General features: G+C 32.1%; 1 protein-coding gene across 3 annotated transcripts in view; it reads left to right on the top strand.

Annotated features, from left to right (window-relative positions):
* LOC131532438 (uncharacterized) overlaps positions 1 to 21,250 on the top strand; it is a 62,613-nt gene that overhangs the window by 442 nt on the left and 40,921 nt on the right. The gene's annotated exons all lie outside the window — the stretch shown is intronic.

Genomic DNA, 21,250 nt, shown 5'->3' with positions numbered 1-21,250 from the left:
GTATAGCCTAAATATGCTGTTTGGTTTCAGACTCTAGACGTTTCACAGACAATAGCAGCCCGAGTCAGTCTAAAACACGATTAGGGCTGTGCTGTATCTTTTTCAGTAGACTGGAGATCATTGAATGGGTATTCTGAGCTCGTATTGATGTTCTTATTGATTCTGTATTTTCTTGAGAGGGGTGGTGAAGAGGAAGATACAGTACTGAGAGTAAATTAATAAGGTAAAGATGCTTTAAAGTGTGTACTGAATGAGTGTTTTGAAGTGAAATTTTGCTTGTCCTCTGCTACTGATAAAAAAAAAAAACTACCAAAAAGTACCATGGTACAACCTGTTTTTCAGGGTACCATGGTTCTATCAAGCCATTTCTTGGTACTATACCATAATTTGTTGGATATGCTGCATGGTGCTTCCATGTTTTTGGGATGGGACCATGTTATTTGGACATAATACCATGGTTTTATGTACATTTACCATGGAATTTTGAATATGTTCCATTTACTACCATCTCTTAAAAAAAGTACTGTGGAGTTACCATGGTACAGTGATTGTAATACTATGGTACTTTGAAATATTTATACTTACTTCATTAAATATAATGGTATCCACAGTACATCCAAGAATGCACAAAAACCATTGTATTTTTTGCAAATTATGTATTTTGCATGGTCATTTTGTATCTTGGTATGTACAGTATTTATACTACTAATATGTAATAGTATTAATATCTGATGGCATTACTGCACCAAAGTACAGTTTTTTTGTAAGGGATATTATTTAATGTGGTTAATATTATTCCAGTGTGTGTCATTTATTTTTTTGCACCTGTGATAAAGCAGCACCTTCCATAGTGTCTGCAGTTTGGGAGCGCAATTAATGGTGTGATCTCTAAGTGTTAAGTTTTTCCTCCTGGCCCAGCGGGATATACTTTATTCAAGCAAGAAAGTGACTTAACACCGAGAGCTTATGCCCCCCAGTGCACGCTGACCGAGAAACTGCTGTCCGATACAGTGAATATGGATGAATGAAATCCTCTTACACTGCAGCTCAAACTCACTGTGTGTGTGTATGAGAGAGATACGCTCTCTACTCAGGGCTTAGTGACTGATGAACTGTCTTTTGCACCTTATTGTGTCAACTGTGTTGAGTCTAATGTCATCAGCAGAAAAAAAATGTACATTTGATAATTATGTTGCAGGATTACAGATTAAAACAATCTGTCTAAAGCGCTAGGACAGAAATCACCCATTCACAGTTCATTTTGGTCAGTTTAATCGAGTCACAGCTTGTTTAGATAATTTACTTTAAATTTGTCATCATCCGTCCACCCTTATATGTCACTCGAAACTCAAAACTATTTTCCTGTAGAACACAAAAAATTATAAAAATATCAAAGCTGCTGATCATCACTGATTTTCAAGTTCAGCTGCACAATATGTTTGATTTATTAAATAATGATTTGTTGTGAAATATAAACAACAACGATAATTGTAGTTTGTATCGTTATCTTGTGAAATACTAACAACAATATATAATAATAATAATAATTACAACTAATACTACTACTACTATTAAAAATAATAATAATATATATTTTTTTGTATTTCACAAGACATTGTAATTTCTTTAATAAAGGAAATTATTATTATTATTGTAGTTTGTATTGTTGTCTCCTGAAATGCCAACAATATGTTAATGATAATAATAATAATTAAAATATATTTTTGTATTTCACAAGAAATCATAATTAAATTTAATAAATCAATTATATACATACATATATATATATATATATATATTGTTGTCTTGTGATTGTGAAATAATAATACTACTACTAATAATAATAATTATTCACAAAAAAAAATCATAATTTGTTTAATAAATCAAAATTATTATTATTATTATGTTAGGTCATTAGGTCATGTTAGGTGCTCTCAAATCAAATACTAGATACTAATATTAAAAAACTAGTAAGTTGTTAAAACATTTTTTTTTCTTTAATCATATTTTTGCCACACATAGGGCATCACGTAGACTAGGACTGCCTCCAAAGAAAGAAAAAAAAAAAAATATATATATATATATATATAAATATATATATACATTGATAAATAAATACATAAATAAATAAATGACCCTGATATTACTAGAACTGTCTTTCTCTCTTTTGCACATACATGCAATCAAGCACACATGTAAACTGCAAAAATGGCATGACATTTTAAGGGCCACCAGCAGCTTTCTTCTGTTTTGTTGCTTGACTCTAATGCCATATCCTTACAGACAGGCTACAGTGGCTGCATTTTTAACCACATGACCAGAGTCTGTGTTGTGTGACGTGACAGACCGTCATACTGTCACAGCAGGATGCAGAAACCCGGCTCACTGTGGGTTCAAGTGTTTGAAAGGTGAACGAATGGGTCAGTTTGAACGCAATATATGCATTTGGTGTAGACGCTCTCCCACATGTGCAGTGCACAGACAGGGTTTAATATGCACGCCATGCACTCCTGCCACCGTTGATGTCAAAGTAGATTCAGGATCAAGTAACACTCGTATACGCTTCTGTATCTTAAGACAGACATGAGCTGAGAGAGAGAGAGAGAGAGAGAGAGGGGGAAAAAGGAATAGTCCCTATGGATTAGAGTGGAATATGTGTGACGGAGGGTAGAGGGAGGGTTTAGGGCACCAGACACACTGACTGTATGAAAATCCCTTAATAATTAACACTACACAGGGCATGATGATAGAGGAAGGGTACAAACGGATGGAAAACCACTGTGTACGTGACAATTACGCAGAGTGGTCAACATGTTAACTAGAACGAATGAATTCTACTGAGAAGTGTTGGGGGATCTCCCAAAATGAATGAAACATGAAGCTGTTTTTAAAGGCTCTTCAGTGTGTCACCTTAAAGGGATGGTACACCAAAAATGAAAACTTCATGTTGTTCTAAACCTGTATGATTAACATTCTTCTGTGAAACGTAAAAAAGATGTTTTGAGAAGTTTGAAATGTTTTTTTTGTTTTTTTTCATGTGGAAGTCAAATGGTCAGCAAAACAGTTTGGTTAACATTCTTAAAAAAAAAAAAACGTAACAGTGTCAGTCGCCTGTTGGCGGGTAAAACTTTTCAGAAATATAACAATGCAATGTAGTGAAAACAACAGCCAGGTTTGAAAGGGATTCGCTGTTTTTGACGTAAGTGAATAAAATAATCTTTTCCCAAGATGAGCTCATCGTGATTGGGCTGATAAGGTCAGAGCAGTGTGATGGCCCGCTTGTCCCTGATTCTAATAACTCTAATAAACACATACCTGGGCTTACGCCGGCCAAACAGTGCAGTAAAGTAGGCTATGTTCGTCTGTACCATGGTCTGTACACATACACTGAGCCGCAGTACACAGCAGTAGCGCTTCAACGGACGAAAACACACACAATTATTGGCCAGTTACCTTGTAAACGTAGTCTTAAATGAGTTATAAAGTCTTAAATGACCGTAAAAAGTTTGGAGAAAATAGGATATGTGTCAGATCCTCGTCATGTGCATCAGGTTTTAAAGAGACAGCGCAGCTTTTAAAGTAAAACCTGCTGAAGTCTGTCATTGATGTAAATCAAGGAACAAAAGAAAGAGAGAAATCACTCGACTGCTCTAGTCGCTGATTAATAAAGATGAATCTGTATAGCTTATGCATATGCAATCATGTGAAGATTGTTTTAAAATCACTTAATATTTCAGAGCCTATTAAATGTAAAAAAATAATGGCTTTCAATTATACTGTAATGTTGAATGGCTATAATTAACAGGCAAAATTGAGGGAAAATGCATTTAATAGAGACACCATGCAGTCGCAGTATTGGTATCAATACTTCATTAATAATAGGCTACTTAGTAAAAGGATGCCATTAAAAACTTATTTAAAATATACTGTCTTTATGTTGTTTCTACATTAATTTGGAGGTTCAATGTGAAATTATAACAACATAAATATGCAATTAATCATGATTAATTAAAAAAAATGTGTGATTTTTTTTTTTTAATCGATTGACAGAAAGCACTAATGTTAACCTTTTATAGATTTTAGATTTCAATTTAATTTCAAATTTTATTGGTCCCCCCAGAAAGAGATCGGGACGGGCCCTACCCGCTTGGCCCCCTTTAAATTTTCAGTTCAATATGACCCTCAAATGAAGCTAATTGAATAGCCCTGCTCTAATCCATTAATATGGGTGTGGAAAAAATACGCACCACATTCGCACTGCAAACTGAGTATGTGTGAAACAGGCGTAACACGATGGCCTGCTCTGTTTGCCGAACAAGAATCTCAACATTTTTGAGGGACAAAAAAAAAAAAAAAAGATAATCAATAAATCTGTTTGTTTTTTTTTCTTGTAAGTAAAGTAAAGGACAAATTGTAAATATGTTTAGTCATTGTAGTAGTAATGATTGCCTGTTTTTGCAAAAAGAGTTTCATGGCCGGTAAAAAAATCTTTTGGCCGGTAAATTTTATCACATCACTGGCCATTGGCAGGTGTGGCAATAAGTTAGTTTTAGGTTATATAACTATATATATGTATATATGTATATATATATATATATATATATATTTTTTTTTTTTGTTACTCAGAAGAAAGCAAGCCATACAGGTTTGGAATGACATGAGGTTTTCATTTTTTTCTAAACTACTTCTTGAACTAACACTTTTATACTTTTGAGTTCTTGAGTGGACTACACTGTTGAGTTTGCGGTGCATTGTACTATGAAGGACCTTCAGCATCCAAAGCACAAAAGGCTCCTTGCAGTGAAAAACGTTCTTGATTTTACAGGCTCTTCAGATGCACACTCTATAAAAATAAATGTACACTTATTTTACTTATATGCAGAAAATTAAAAGAAGTTAAGAAGCTCTAAAGATTATGCCAGCTGTTTTGGGATATACAATGAAATAATTTTTCAAAATATCTTCTTTTGTTTCATAGAATAAAGTCATACAGGTTTAAAATTACATGATGAGTATCACTGAAATATTATGTATATTTTTGTAATAGTTTAAATTAGTTTTTATTTTTCATTTTATTTTTAATTCAAATTAATTTAATTCAAATATTTACAAATTGCTTTTGTTTATTTTAGTAAAAATTCATATTTTCATATGCCATTGCCATTATATTTCATAATTCTATCATATTTATTAGTTATTGGTATTTGTTTTTAGAAATATATCTGTAGTTTTTATTCATTTTTATTTCAGTTTTAGTGTTGATTTTAATACGTCAATTTAAACTAAATTAAAATGAGAATGCTGAGGACGAAAAGTTATATATAATATATATATAATTTTCAGTATATATATATATATATATATATATATATATATATATATATATATACACACACAGAGCAGTAGTAACTGATTACATGTAATCTGGATTACGTAATCAGATTCCAAAAATTAAGTACCTGTAATTAGAGTAAGTTACATTTTAAAATACTCTTAATCAGACTACAGTTACTTTTTTATTGATTACATGATTATACAGCCTATTATTCACACAATAGCAATAAATTATTCCTAATTTATCGATTCTCTCTAATTCCTCTTTTTTATCTTTAAAATTTTCCTTTCTAAATAGTCTACTATTAATATACATTCAAAATCCAGTTTTGTGGACATTCACACATAGACTTGTCATTAGTCAGGTGGCGACACACCATTGGACCACTGGATTTATAAAAATGATTTCAGGTTTAAGAAGTGTTTCAACATTGCATCAACTACTGATGAACACATTCTTTTTTATTTGAATTATCACTCAGTAGGTTATTTAACCATGTATTATTATGGATTATTGAAAAGCTTTTGTCTTTCAAACTCATTAAAATGCACAAATTCTCGTTATTTCTTATTTGCAGACATTCTCAAACTATATATATATATATATATATATACACATATATATACTAGGGATGCACGATATTATCGGACTGATATCGGAATCGGCTGATAATGGCTTTAAATATCGGCACCGGCCTGATATGAAAAATTATGCCGATATGTCTTGCTGATAAGAGGAATGGGTTAACTCACATGTGCTCAGGGTGTGCTAGTGATTAGATCAGGTCAGCAGTGTGGCTCATTCTTGAAGCAAAGTTTTGTCTGAATGATGATTAGATTCACTGTTTTGGATCGCTGCATTTAATCTGTGAAAGCACCTACAGAATGAAGCGTTCGGAGTGTGAGAGAGTAAACAGTAATAGCACGTGCAGAATAGCTGTTGGCCTACTTCTAATTAAATTAAAAGTAAAATAGCCTACACAAATAATATTTAGACTGTGTTTCTGATTAAATAAAGCAGTAATTGATGTCATAAAAATAATGAGTATGTTAGCTTACATGACAAAAAAATCACAAACATGACACTTGTAAAGTAAATAATTTTATATATACTGATTTATTCATTAATGTGTAATATGTTTTATTTTTTAAACAAATCATGAGCTCTAAAAGATTTTCAGAATCTTTACAACTCTTTTGTTTTAGACCATCTACAAATGTTAAATCTTAAAATAAAATGTTAGGGTTAACACAGCATCTTTCTGGGGGAAAAATGCAGCGATTGATATAGTTTATTTATAGTTATTTTCAAAGCTTCAATGTACTGTTAAAAACTGTTTAATTCTAATAAATAAATTCTTGTTAAAAACTAGCCAAAATTAAAAATATTTTGCTTATAATTTCTGCACAGGAGAGACTTGGTGTTGTTTCCAAACAAAAGGAAATATATCGGTATCGGCATAGATATCGGCCAAAATGAGTTGAAAAATATCGGCAAAATCCAATATCGTGCATCCTAATATATATATATATATATACATATATATATATATATATATATATATATATATATATATATATATATATATATATATATATACAGGTGCATCTCAATAAATTAGAATGTTATGGAAAAGTTCATTTATTTCAGTAATTCAACTCAAATTGTGAAACATTAAATCAAAATTGACCATATTTACTTTCTTTATGCATGTCTCTGTTCTTATTATATTAATTCAAGACAGTATTTTAAAAATAAAAATGTCTTCATAAAACATAGACCTGAAGTTATTTGGGAGTAAAATGTGTTTAATGCTTCTTTACTCTTGTTTTTCAAAAAGCAGGTTTCTATTCATATCTAAAAATCATCCCACAAGCAAAAGAAAGCCTTATATGGTGCCATTTAGAATCCATTTTTCATAAGAGTCTATTGGTTTCTGGGTTTTTAGAGCACCAGTACACAGATGGCTTTCTTTTTGAAACTTTTGAAAAAGTTCTCCTGTGGTATCAGGCCCGAAAAACCCTTCTGGTTCTAAAGGAACCTTTATAGTAAAGAGTGCAAAAGTGTTGTTATTCACAGCTGAACAAGAGCGACCTGCACGCGTTTGGTTCACTGACATTATCTTCTGTCTGCTGGGTGGAGAGGCGGTGACCCGAGGAACAGCCTCTCGTTGCAGCGAGGATGACAGAAAGTGAGATTCATGTTGCTGTTCCTCTCATCCAGGCAGACAGGAACCCCCCTCGCTCTCAATTTCTCATCACTGACTATCATATGGTCAGGAAATAGGAGTGGGCTGCACCAAACTCAATAGGCATTTAAGCACTTAGGAGTATTTCGGGGCCTGTTGTGATACGCATTAGACTAACAGGCTTCATCCATAACACTACACAATATTGATTCATTTCCTCAGGGCGAAGGGCATAATAGCCTTTATCTATTTTCACTCCTTATCACCCTTGTTGCCTAATCACTTTGACTGTTTGCTGCGATTAAAGTGCTTAAAATGCCAACACCAGAATCTCCGAAGGGTAGAAAAACAGTATAGTACAGGGATAGTCAGTATAGGGATAAAGTGTTTGTGGTGTGTATTCGACATCATTGATGTAACAGCGACATGGATTTAGTGACATTTCACTCTGTGAAAGAGGTCATTGAAGTCTGTTTGCGATTATAATTGATAGTTCCTACTTCTGAATCAGATGTCTGTTGTTGTGATGCTTCATATGATGACTATTAACCAGAAGAGGAAACGGTGGACTTGTGTAGAGACAGATAGGACACTGGGTTTTCCCCGTCTGACTGAAAGAACTTTTGTAAGTGGTCGCAGCCAATGCGTATTGACCTATTTTTTCTGAGGATGGTCTGAGATCAGCTTTCCATGTCCTCTTTTGGCCCACGCTGAGTCCTGGTTTCTGTAGCTCACTATGGTAGTGCGCAACAGGAAAAGTGCAGCATGTCTGTGAGCTGCAGAGCATCCGCCTAGAAAACGCAGCGAACTCAGCCGCAGATCTGAAAGAGAGGTTAAAGTGAAAGAGAGGAAGAGATTTTGGTGGTTGTGGAACAACTAGGCCCAAAGCTTGTTCTCAACTGGTTTCGTAGAAAATATAAACCAAAATATCAGAAATTGCATTGTAATGTGTTGGTAATAATAATATAGTTCATATATAATATAAACAAAAACAATAACTAAATATTACAATATATGAAATATTAAGTAAACATAAGAATTAAATACGAATAAAAATGATAATACACTTGCTTTACACATTTAAGTATGCATATGCAAATGTTTTTGCCAATGCTTTTCGCAAAAGCATGTTTTTGTTTTTCTGTGGCAGCAACAAAGCTCAGTGCTCAGTGCACATTGACATTTTAAGTAACTTAGGGTACAGTTATATAACAAGAATGTACTAAAAAAGTTTGACTTAGTGCTGAGCAATATACCAGTTCAAATGGTAAACCGGTTTGAATTACACACATGGTATGAACTTTTAAAAAACTTACTGGTACAAATGGCTAACTGCCACAGACAGCGTCGTGAATTAAGAGGAGATGCCTGTTAACTGCATACACTTCTGATTAATGGTTAGAGAACTATTACTGACACGCAACTAATTTTTAACTGCGCAAATAAACCAACTGTAAATGGCCGTTAACAGAAGCAAGAGACGCTGAAGATGAACAAAGAGGAAAATATACTATAGCAGGCAGAGCAAGATCACTGTTCATGATGTGCGAAATATTGGAAGAAAATCCTAAATAATGAATTGGGGTTTGTCTGAGAGAAACTGAATGTCTTCAGAAAAGTTTAGATGGTATTTCTTTTCATCTTACCTCCATTTAATGCATATTAATGTAGTATTTAAAAGTGCAGCACTGCTGTTCCATAAGCGCCACCTGCTGGCAGAGAGTGAATTTGCGTCTCATTCAGCCCGTCTGCTGTTTCTGTTTCATGTAGATATATTTTATGTAGCATTATTTCACAAAGCTAAGGTCAGAGCATTCTGATTTTGCTTTACGTTTTGAAATGATACTAATCTAATTTCCATCAAAACTGCTCATACTATAATGTAGCAAGTTCGTATGGATCGTTGATTAAAACGCAGTGGTTCTGTTTAATGCATTTTGATTCATATAAAAGCCCAGTCAGGGAAAAACTGTGATAAACCGTGAAACCACTAGAATCCTAATCCACTAATTTCACATACAGCTAACAATGTGGTCGAAACAATCCCATTCACACGGATCCGCAAAAATGACTGATAATGCTGTATCATTCATGCCAGTCCAGTAGATGGCGATATCACTTTGTAAAGAAACACTACGAACCTGCACACGTAGCCCTAGACTGAACACGTAATGCATATTACGTTTTCACAAATTTGTATTTTTGTAGTTTACATGGATAACGGTATCGTTTTCAAAAACTTGCACTTTTAAAACTGTTTTCAAAAGTTTGTGTTTTCAGGCCCCCAAAACACTGCTGTCGTATAAATGAATGAAAAGTTTTCTGGTTTTAGTTGAAAACAGTGTTGTGTATATGAGTTCGTATATACAGTATGAGTTGGGAAGCATTCAAGTCAGTTTGGTCGAAGCAAGATGTACCTTTTCTACATAAAATATCCGTTTATCCGTTTATCCCTAAACGTATGTCCCACAATGCATTGCTCCACTGCTATAGACACCAATTGAGAAATTGACACATTTACTAGATCAGCTTAATTTTAGCAGATTCTGTCGATTATGTCGACCCCTTACATTTAAGCACTGTATTACTAATATAAGATGTTCCGCTCATCGTTGTGTGCAAAAACAACAGGATGTATGACTTAGAAACAGGCTATGAATAAATCAAGTGTCTGGTTTCTATTTTGTAATGAAAATGCAGTTAAATGGAACCGTGGAGACCGAGATCAAGACATTGCAATGTTTATTTATAGTTTATTTACAATCACAATCTCGGTGCCATCGCCTTGGCAAACGGCAACAGCATCCTTATCAAAACAACACCTACATGTTGTTGCAAGTCGCAACAGTCTGCAGTTTGCCAGGAGGTGAAAGAGTGAGACGGAGAGCGGTAGGAAATCAGTTGTGGTAGTTCAAAGAATCTGTGGTCTTACATATGAAGAAACACACGCTGAAACGCAGGAACACACTCACACACACACACATGCGCGCGCACCCTTGCTGTGCTGTCCCCTTTTACCAGTGTGTCATGTAACGGCAGACACCAGTGCAAGTCTATTTTTAGCAAGTGCCTGCAAGACGCAAGCACATACGTTAAAATGCCGCTCAGCGGAATAGCAGTGTTAGCTATCTTTGCATCTTGTTGCATTATCATAAATGAGACATGAATGTAGCATATAGGGCAATATTTTGAATAGTAGTAGGAATGTTTTGTATGATATATGTGTCTGTTTTTATGCACTTGCAGAATGTGCAGACTGGAGGGTTTGAGTTAGCTATGCTGCTTGTGTGTGATGCTTTTTCATGAATACTGTACAAATTGGTGTCCTGTTACTTTTCTATTAAGCATTAGAAGCACAAATGATGTTTTTTTTGTTGTAATAGCTATTAGATATGGTAGGCACAATACTGTCTAACAAAAAATTAAGCTAGCGTGAACTGTAGATATTAAACACATTAAATTTCAGTATTACCGTAAAATGGTGATTTTGGCTCCTAGAAATCTTGAACTGTATCCATCAAATCAAATAAATGGCAAAGTTGTATTGATATGCAGTGTCGTGTTATTTTAATATTGCTTATATACTGCACTGAAAAAAAAATAGAGTAAGACTTACTTTGAAACAATTTTCACTCAGAAATTGCTAGTAAATTTTTTTTACAAATTATAACAATAAAAAAGACAAGTAACACTGAATTTAAACTTGAAATTTTTAGAAAGTATTTAAAAAATATATTTTATACTGTGTATTATAGTATTTATTAATATTAGCTTTTATTTTTATATTTTCAGTTAATAGTAATTCAGTTAATGTGCTTTTGCCATGTTTATTAGTTTAAAATTATAGTGTATAATCTATTAAAGGGGTCATCGGATGCCCATTTTCCACAAGTTGATATGATTCTTTAGGGTCTTAATGAAAAGTCTATAACATACTTTGGTTAAAATTTCTCAATGGCAGTGTACCATGTCAAAATCAGCTCTGTTTTCAGCAAGCTGTTTTAGTCCATGTTGCTTTAAATGCTAATGAGCTCTGCTCACTATTAACATCTATTAATAAATAATAAATAATATATATTTTTATATATATATATATATATATATATATATATATATATATATATATATATATATATATATATATATATGTACATACACTGTATATTATTTTATATTATTTCAGTTTTAATTGTAGTAATTTCACATCCGTTTAAGTGTATTTATTTCAGTTAGTTGCCAAGGCAATATTTAATATTTATTTTTCATTTATGTTTTAAGTTATTTTTTATTTATATTTCATTCCAGCTTTATTTCAATTACTGAAAAATGGAAACTACTGTTTTAGTTTTAGTTTTAGTTAACAATAACAACACTGATATTCAATGCAATGCAATGTAAAAAGTAACTAAAAGCTAACTAACTAAAAAAAAACTAACTAAATAAATATAAAAGAAATATTAGCTCATTTTAGGTACCAGTAATATTTAGCTGTGACCCACATTTTCTATACAACTCTTACCTCATGATTTCCCAACCATTACCAAAAATGACTTCCCATTGTGGAACCCAAGAAGTAACATAAGCTAATTCATCTTGGTGGGAAGACTTTATTATTTTATTTATTTTTTATTTATTTATTTTTTTTTACAAATATTGCATTGTTGACTGCAACACTGCTCAACCATTCAACACAGCTATTATAGTTATTATAAATAAATTATTAAGCAAACATTTTCTTTATTCCAAAATTTCCAAAATTAGCTAGTCCCTTCCGAGTGACATCTTAATCGGCTACATTGGTAACCGTTACTCATTCTGCCATTTCTTTTTTTTTACTAGTGTCCATTTAATTTTAATGTATATTTAATATTTATTTCTAGAAAATGACAGAATCACAACAAATCATAACATAAACCAGGGATTCAAATTGTATCCCAAGTTTTATAATGAATAAAAATAAAACTAATAAGTTCATAAAATATTTATCATGACCACCTGCGGTTGACAATCTCAGCACCTTTTTTAAGTATTTCGGTTTTTTTTTTTTTGCAGTCATATTTTACACCCTACTCGTGGAATGAGCCTAATATAGGTATTAGACTCTCAAAGAAAGCTCTTTTATTCCCCAGTATAGCAGGTGAGGCTTGTGCTAAAGTGATTGGAGGATGAGAGAGCTCTATTTCGGGAGTTTTCTTTGTTGAATTAATTTTGCTTATTTATGCATGCACCTCCACATGAAAGCATCCCGCGGTCCCTAGTGGAACTGATGAGTTGTGGAATGAGAGGAGTTTTAGCTCTTTCTTTCTCGCTCACTCTCTCTGTCTGATTCACTTCTCTCACGTCTTCTGCTCTTTCTACCCATTTTTCCTTCTCTCTTTCTTTGTAGATGAATGGAAAGGTCACCAAAGTGTTTATTCCCAGCGCGATTGCGCTTTATTGAACGTGACGAATAGATTCGTGTCGTATCGATTCCTCTGATCAATAGGTAGAGTGTTTGGAGAACTACAGAGGACTCTAATGAGATTGTTAGTAACCCAATTAGCTGCAAAAAACAGCTTATGAATTATGCAAGCCGTTATGCTTGGCTGCCATATCAAAAATAAACTAAACACATTATTATCAACCTGATTAGTGGTGAGCAAGGTCAACGAATGTCAGTCTTCATTATTAGTTTCATGACTTCGAATGCGACTCGACCTTCATCATTTTTTGAGCTAAACAATAATTTCTGTCTGTCCAATCAATGACTTTACATCACTTGTAAGGAGAGAAATGATATATCAAATTGATAATAGACCTGACTTTTAATATATGAATGCATTTGGTTAGTGAATAAGATGAGGTTGTGCAACTGTTAGTGCATTTGGCCCAGAGTGAGAAAAGATGGATGGACAGATGAGCGGTGGGTCAAATTCGACTGGGACTACATTTTTCATAACTCTGTCAGGCGTAAACCTGCTCCGGCTTTCAAGCTGCATAAAATCAATGAGCGCACCATTAACCTACGATTGCACCGGTTCACTCCACCGCTGCCCCCCATAGTTCATGACCGAATGCGAAAAAGACAAACAGATCCAGAGCAGTTTGTGAATAGTAACAAATGTCGAAGAAAAATCAGAGAAACGCACATATAGCTTTAGAAATGTCTTATAACTATAAATATTCTGCATGCTTACTGATTAGTGCTGAACTGCTATGAAACTGAATCATTTCTGTTTTGAAATCCCACATTACACTGAAAATAGATCTTAGAGGAATATTCTGGGCTATTTACAGCTTCAGCGTCTTAAATATAAACTTCAATGTACAGCGTTTTTAAGGTTGCTCGCTTTCTTGAAGGAATACTCCGGGTTGAGTTCAAGTTGAGCTCAGTCAACAGCACTTGTGGCATGATGTTGATTAAAGTTTTGACTTGTCTCTCCTTTTCTTTAAAAAAATATATATATTTTAATTCAAAATTAAAAAACAGTGAGGTATTTACAGTTGAAGTAAACGGTGGCAATCTGTAAATGATAAAATGTTCATCTTTTAGCACTAGTGTAGTGTGGCCCAAAGACATAAAGAGTGTGAAGAAAATGCTTACTAACCTTTTCTGTGTAAAGTTGTATCCAAACTTGTAAGTGACACAACAAAATAAAGCCCTAAAACAATGGTAAAAATTTAAAAGAGCAACTTTTCAGCTTAAATAATACAGAAGTTTACTTCGTTTACTTCCATTTTAAGAGCCTCATAAACAAACCAATTTGAAACACAGTACAGCAAATTGATTTATTCAATTTTTAAAATGTTGTTTTAAACTTTTTATAAAAGTATTTTATTTATTTTTTTAATTTTCTTAAAAAACTTCGGTTTACTTCTAAAAATATTTATAGGATTTCTTAAAATACAAATTTTTAGGTGAGAAATATAATTTATTTAAACATTTATACACACAAACATTAAATGTATATATTTTTGATTAAATTAAATTAATAAATATATGTATACAATTATAGATTGTTATTTAATGTCTAAAATATATTATGTTTTATTATATTACAAAATATATCAGAAATGAATATTTACAAATTTATTTTACAAAATAAAAAATAAATATGTATATAACATTATATGATCACACACACGTATATATATATATATTTAAAACACACAAAATTAAATGTATACTTTTAATTAAAGTAAATTAAATGTATAAAATATGTGAATAAAATTATAGATTTTATTTGATTAATTTAATTTTCATTTTATTACATTTTAAAAAAAACTGTAAAAATAAATATGCATATAATATTATATGATAATCTTAACTACCTTATCTACAACAATTTCCATTGTAAGAACTTTACCATTTATTGTTCTTGAAAACAATGGACGAGTCAAAATTCATATATTATATATTATTCATATGTAATATTTTTGATAACCATTGTGTCAAATGCTGTCAACTGAACTCAACTTGTAATTGAACCTTACATATTCCTTTAAGACAAATGATCTTTGAAATAATGCACTTACAATGTTATTCTATGGGTTTGGGGATTTAGAAGCAGAAATGTGAACCCTCTCTAGCTCTTATATGAATCGGTTAATAATGAAGTGCTATTTGAGCTGTAAAGTTGTCTAAATCATCTTTTCCTACTCTGAGAAACTTTTGGTTAGACATATGCATAAACATGAGGTTGAAAATCAACCGGAATATGCTTTTAAGAACAAGGCTTTATTCTAAAAATCAAAATTTTTTGAGGCTCGAGGTCTGATGGATTTTTAGTGGGGGATTATTAAAGAAGCTTCCTTTGTCTTTTTGCTGCATACTGTACACTTCAAACGTCTCACACGGCTGTTATATATTATTCATGTGAGAATTATGTAACGGTGCCTACGTTGTGAAATGTCATAGAAGATTCAGAAGAGTTTGTTAGGCATCGGGTTCACAGATCTGATCGTGGATGGAAAAGACAGTTACACTTTATACTGCCATAGACAATCAAGCGTCGTTCTGCTTTGTTCTCCCGCTGGAGAAAGAGTTGTGGAGCGGTGTGTTTTATGTGTTTGATCACGATGTGTCCCGGTTGCAGTGGTGTGTGGGTGTGGGTTCGTGTGCTGATGTGGAGGCAGGGTGGAGGTTGCCTGCACCTTTGCAGAAGAAGGTGGAAAGTGGGTGAGTCATCCAAAATTAAACCACAAAGCAAGAGCAGATTTGTGCGCTCTGGGGCTGCACACACACTCACACACCTGATAATGCAGGTTAATTAATGATTAACCTGCCATTTTATGCAATAATGAAATACCGTTTACCTAAATTAAGAAATTCATAATCATAAAACAGGTCAGACGACTGTCCAACTAAACCCTGATCATTCAAACAAATAGTGTAAAATCGATTGATTCACTATTTATTCATATTTTGAGTTGATTCAAAAGCAGTGTTTTATTCAGAACAGTTCAGTTTAGACTAAAGTACAGCAGACTGAAAAATAATGTTCTCAAGTGAGAAAAAGAAAGTATTTAAACAGGTGAGACACAGAAACAGAAAACAAAAAATTTTAAATGTATAATTAGGCTATTATTGTGTGTGTGTATATATATATATATATATATATATATATATATACACACATATATATATACATACATAAACATTCAAAATTCTAAAACATAAAACATAAAATATATAGCAATATCAATGATTTATTATATATATTTTTTATAAAAGATGATATATTTAATATTACACAAATCATATATATATATATATATATATATATATATATATATATATATAAAAATTATGTGAGAATAATGTATAAATTAGTGCTGTCAAACAATTAATCACAATTAATCGCATCCAAAATAAACGTTTTGTTTGCATGATATATGAGTGTGAACTGTGTATATTTATTATGTATATATAAATATAATCACATACATGTGTATATTTAAGAAAAATATGTTATGTTTGTATATTAAATATATATATATATATATATTATATAAATATATAAATGTATATACATGTAAATATTTTCAAAATATATACTGTATGTGTGTGTATTTATATATACATAATAAATAAACACAGTACACATACATATATTATGTTCACAAAAACTTTTATTTTGGATGCGATTAATCGCAATTATTCGTTTGACAGCACTAGTATAAATATATACACAAAATATTTTCATGTATAATTATAATGAAATAAAAATCTTTAATTGAAAATAACAATATGTCTATATTAATTTGTATATGTGAATATATAAATAAAATTATTTTAATATTTTAATATTTTTCTTTTTAATATATATTAAAATTATATACATTTTGTTTTTATGATTTTTAATATTTAAAAATCATAAAATAGTGTTTTAATATTGTTATTTTAATATAAATTAATATTTATATTTTTATTTAATATTGTTATTTTAATTATTTTCTTTTATTATTTTTATTATTTTTATTATATTATATTATATTATATTATATTATATTATATTACATTACATTACATTACATTACATTACATTACATTAAACACTAACGATTCATTATTTGAACATTTTCCTGTGTGGGATTTGTGTAGGTCAGTTAGCAGGATTTTTAATCATCGCTTTGAAAAACGTATGAATCGTTTACCATCGTCAGATTTCTTGTTCCTCACAGGACGTCTTATCATTTGTCATATCGCAGAGCTGAGAGTAGAGTAAAGGCGGTCAGCTTCTGAGGTGACCCCGTCAAAGTCACAGAACAGAAGACGTGTCTGTCAGTGGCTGCTGTTGGTTTGCACACTGAGGCCGCTGGAGTCTGTCTGCGCACTGATCAAAAGAAGTGTCGCCCTGTGGAAAAGAGCAGGGTGTGTTTCTCCGTCTGAAATACAGGGCATGGAGACAGAAAGAGAGATGAAATGAGTAAAAGAGCATTTGTAGCATGGGATTGGTTCTTTCTGCCTGCGTGGATGGCTGTTTTAGCACTCAAATTGCTTTCCGACGTCTGAGCCCTCCTCAGGGAAATATAGGGACGCAGAATCAGCGTATGAAGGAGAGCGGACACTGAGAGGCCTGATAGATTGGCTTGTGAGATGTGTCTCACTGTCTCTTTTTTTTTTTTTGATGGGGGATGTGCGTGAAGCTGGGGTGGGCCACTAACGTTTATAAAGCAATATGAGTTTGTGAAACCCCAGAGGTGTTGTCAGGCTGTGAAAAATGTCGTTAAGTCGCAAGCGCACTAGTGAGACCAGCAGATTCTTAGTGAGCGGTATAATGTGTCTCTCAGGTTAAAGGATTGGTTTACCCATAACTTAAGTTTTGTATTTATGTTGTTCCAAACCCATATGACTTCTATTCATCTTTGAAACACAAATGAAGGTATTTTTAATCAAACATAAGAGGTTTCTGTCCCTTCATTGAAAGTCTGTTCCACCAAATCTTTGATGCTTCTAAAACTTTATAAAGACATCTTAAAAGTAATCTACATGATGAATCGAGAGGTTTATTCACAAGTTATCTGCAGAGACCTGATTACTTTATATGAGGGACAGATTTAATTTAGCCTTTTATTCACAAATAAATATTGATTGGTGCACGCACTTAGAGCTCATCAAATATTGTAAACACACTCACTGGGGCGGTACTTTTTAAAAAGTACACTTTTGTACCTTATTTACCCTTAAAAGATGCTTCATTAGTACCTTAAAGGTACATATTAATACCTAAAGAGTAAATATTAGTACCTAAATGGTACATATTAGTACCTTTTGAAAGGGGAACACTCTAATAAAAAAAGGTACAAAAGCTGTCTCTTCAAAAGATACCTACCTTATTTACCCCTGAAGGTGTTTACTAGTAACTTGCAGGTACATATTAGCACTTTAAAAGTAGGTATCTAATTGGTATATTGAAGTACCTTTTGAAAAGGTACTGTCCCTGTGACAGATTTTGTACTTTTTTCCTGAGATTTCACAGAAGTTCAAACGTGAGATTTAAAGGTTTATGGGTTTGGATCAACATAAGGGTGAGTAAATTTACTCGTATTAGTCGTCGTTCCCTGAAAATGAGTGATCTGTTAATTGCTATTATATTGAGTCAATGAGTTGATTCACTGGAATGATTCAGACTGATTTTGTGAACTGAATTAAATGAATCAACTAATTCTTTGACAAAACCTGACTCAAAAGAATGATTCTTTCATAACATGAATGATTCTCTAATTTCAGTGAAATTTTGGTTGGTTCCTCACAGAAACTTTCGTGTTATTTCAGATGATCTGGAATATAGTGCTCAAATGGTTTTTGACATTTTATGGTGATTTTGAATCCTCTTTGAAGCCTGAAAGCTTCAGTACCTATTTATTAGCTGTGTCCCAAATGACGCCCCTTATGAAAAAGAAGTTTATTCAAGTGTGCTATTAGTATACTTCTTTTAAACCAAAAAATAGGAAAGTATACTTTTAGTTTACTTTTTATGTACTTTCTGAAATGGGCTTTATGTACTTCTCAGAAATATACTTAAAATGACATTTAAGTATACTTGACTTATACTTAGAAAAAGTCTAAATATTTTTGAGGTATACTTGTGCTCCTAGAATCCGTGTTGTCATTGTAGGGGGCGCTAGTACATATCTTCTGTACAGGATTTCCATAAAAACACAAGTGAAGAAGAAAGCAAAACAACAGATGCTTCCACATGTAATCTAACACGATCATCTGACATGAAACAGCATCAAAACTGTATAACGTTATGGAATAAAATGTCGACCAATGAAGAGGTAATAATGACTGTCAAGCTTTTTGTTCAAAATGTTGTTTATTTGTTTATTTTTTTTATTTATGAAACTTACCCACATTCAAGTGTTTAAAAAAAGAATGCATGAAGCTAGAATAAAATGTTTTGTTTACAAGCAGATACTCTGTTCTTTCTTTAGATGTTTTGCATGTTCAGATATTCATATAACAAAATATATACAAATTAATACCTAAATAGGGACATAGTAGTAGACTTAAAGTATGATGTAAAGTTCACTTAAAGAAAACTTACAAGTATACTTTCAGTATAAAACTACTGAACTAGTAGTTTACTGAGACTATACTTCAAAGTGTACTAAAAATGCTACTACAAGTATTTAATTAGTAAACTATCAGTATACCTATAAATTCACTTTTAGTATAGTTGCAGTACAAGCTAAAAACATTGATGTAAACTAGTTGTGTACTCAAAGTTTACTACTGTTATACTTACAGTATACTTAAAAGTAGATTTTTATATACTAGAAAGTGGGCCATTTTAGTCTCAAGGAGTACTGAAACAGTACAATTACAAGTTTATACTACTAGTATACACTGATATTTGTATACTTACTACATAAAGTAAACTTAAAATTCACTTGAACTTTACTTAAGTATACTTAATAAAATAAACTTGAAGTATACTACTTTTTGGTATGGGGCACTAAACACTATGCACTTATACACTCTGTACTTATGCACTATGTACTCAGCCATGTAGTGTATGGATTTTATAAGGTTATTTTGTAATTAATAATCGGAGTCTGGTAGCCCCTCCCCCTTCGCTGTGTAATTAAAGCTGTGACAGTTGAGTGCATGAAGTGTCCAACATTCCACACTTTGTTTTTCGGTTATTTAAGTGCATCATCCAGGTATTTAAAGTGCACTTGTTCTTTTTGTAAAGTTCAGTGTGAACGCAGTACTCGCACTATTTATACTACAAAACGTCAGAGAAAAGTACATAAGTGCGCAATTTGGGATGCACCTAATCTAACTGCATAAAAAAGAAAGACTGATACAATTCTTTAAAATACTCCTTGTAAAAGGACTCTCCTACTTTAGACTGCCATGTACCACCTTGGAGCAAAAATCTATGGATTGTGAAATAGGATGGAGGGTTAGAGAGAAGATCAGATGAGGGTGGGGAAGGACGGTGGTTTGGGATCTGGGTTGCGTGTCTAACCTCGAGAAGGACCAATCCAGTAGCAGGAAAATGATCGCAACAGTTTTTATCACCTCTATTCTCTTGAGTAACACAACCCAATCATAGGTTTTCTAGGACATCTGTCTCATAAGTCTCTCTGGATAAAAGAGCCTTTCTCTTGGAAAAAGTATTTGCTAAATACTAAATACTACCACTGTTGCAATTTGACAAACAGTTCACATTTTTTATGTCAAGTTTATGAGCAGGTAAACATAAAATTTGGTATAATTCTAAAATCAAAGTCTTGGATCAGTAAGTTTTTTATTTATTTATTTAAAGAAATGTATAGTTTTATTCAGGAAAGATGCATTAAGTTGATCTAAAGTGACAGTAAAGACATTTAAATGTTACAAAACATTTCTATTTCAAATAAATGCTATTCTTTTAAACTTTATATTCATCAAATAATTACGGTTTCCACAAAAATATGAAGCAGCACAACTGTTTTCAACATTGATGATAATGATAAATGTTTCTTGAGCAGCTAATTAGCTTATTAAATTGATTTCTGAAGGATCATGTGACACTGAAGACTGAAGTAATGATGCTGAAAATTCAGCTTTTAATCACAGGAATAAATTACATGTTAAAATATATTCAAATAGAAAACACTTATTTCAAATTATATTAATATTTCACAATATTACTGTATTTTTGATCAAATAAATGTGTCTTGTTGAGTATAGGATACTTCTTTCAAAAAAAAAAAAAAAAATATATATATATATATATATATATAACGAG

Source organism: Onychostoma macrolepis, chromosome 23 (genome assembly GCF_012432095.1).
Source record: "Onychostoma macrolepis isolate SWU-2019 chromosome 23, ASM1243209v1, whole genome shotgun sequence".
In the NCBI taxonomy this organism is placed as follows: domain Eukaryota; kingdom Metazoa; phylum Chordata; class Actinopteri; order Cypriniformes; family Cyprinidae; genus Onychostoma; species Onychostoma macrolepis.
The sequence above is the reverse complement of the archived record's forward strand: the minus strand, read 5'-3'. Positions and strand labels throughout refer to the sequence as shown.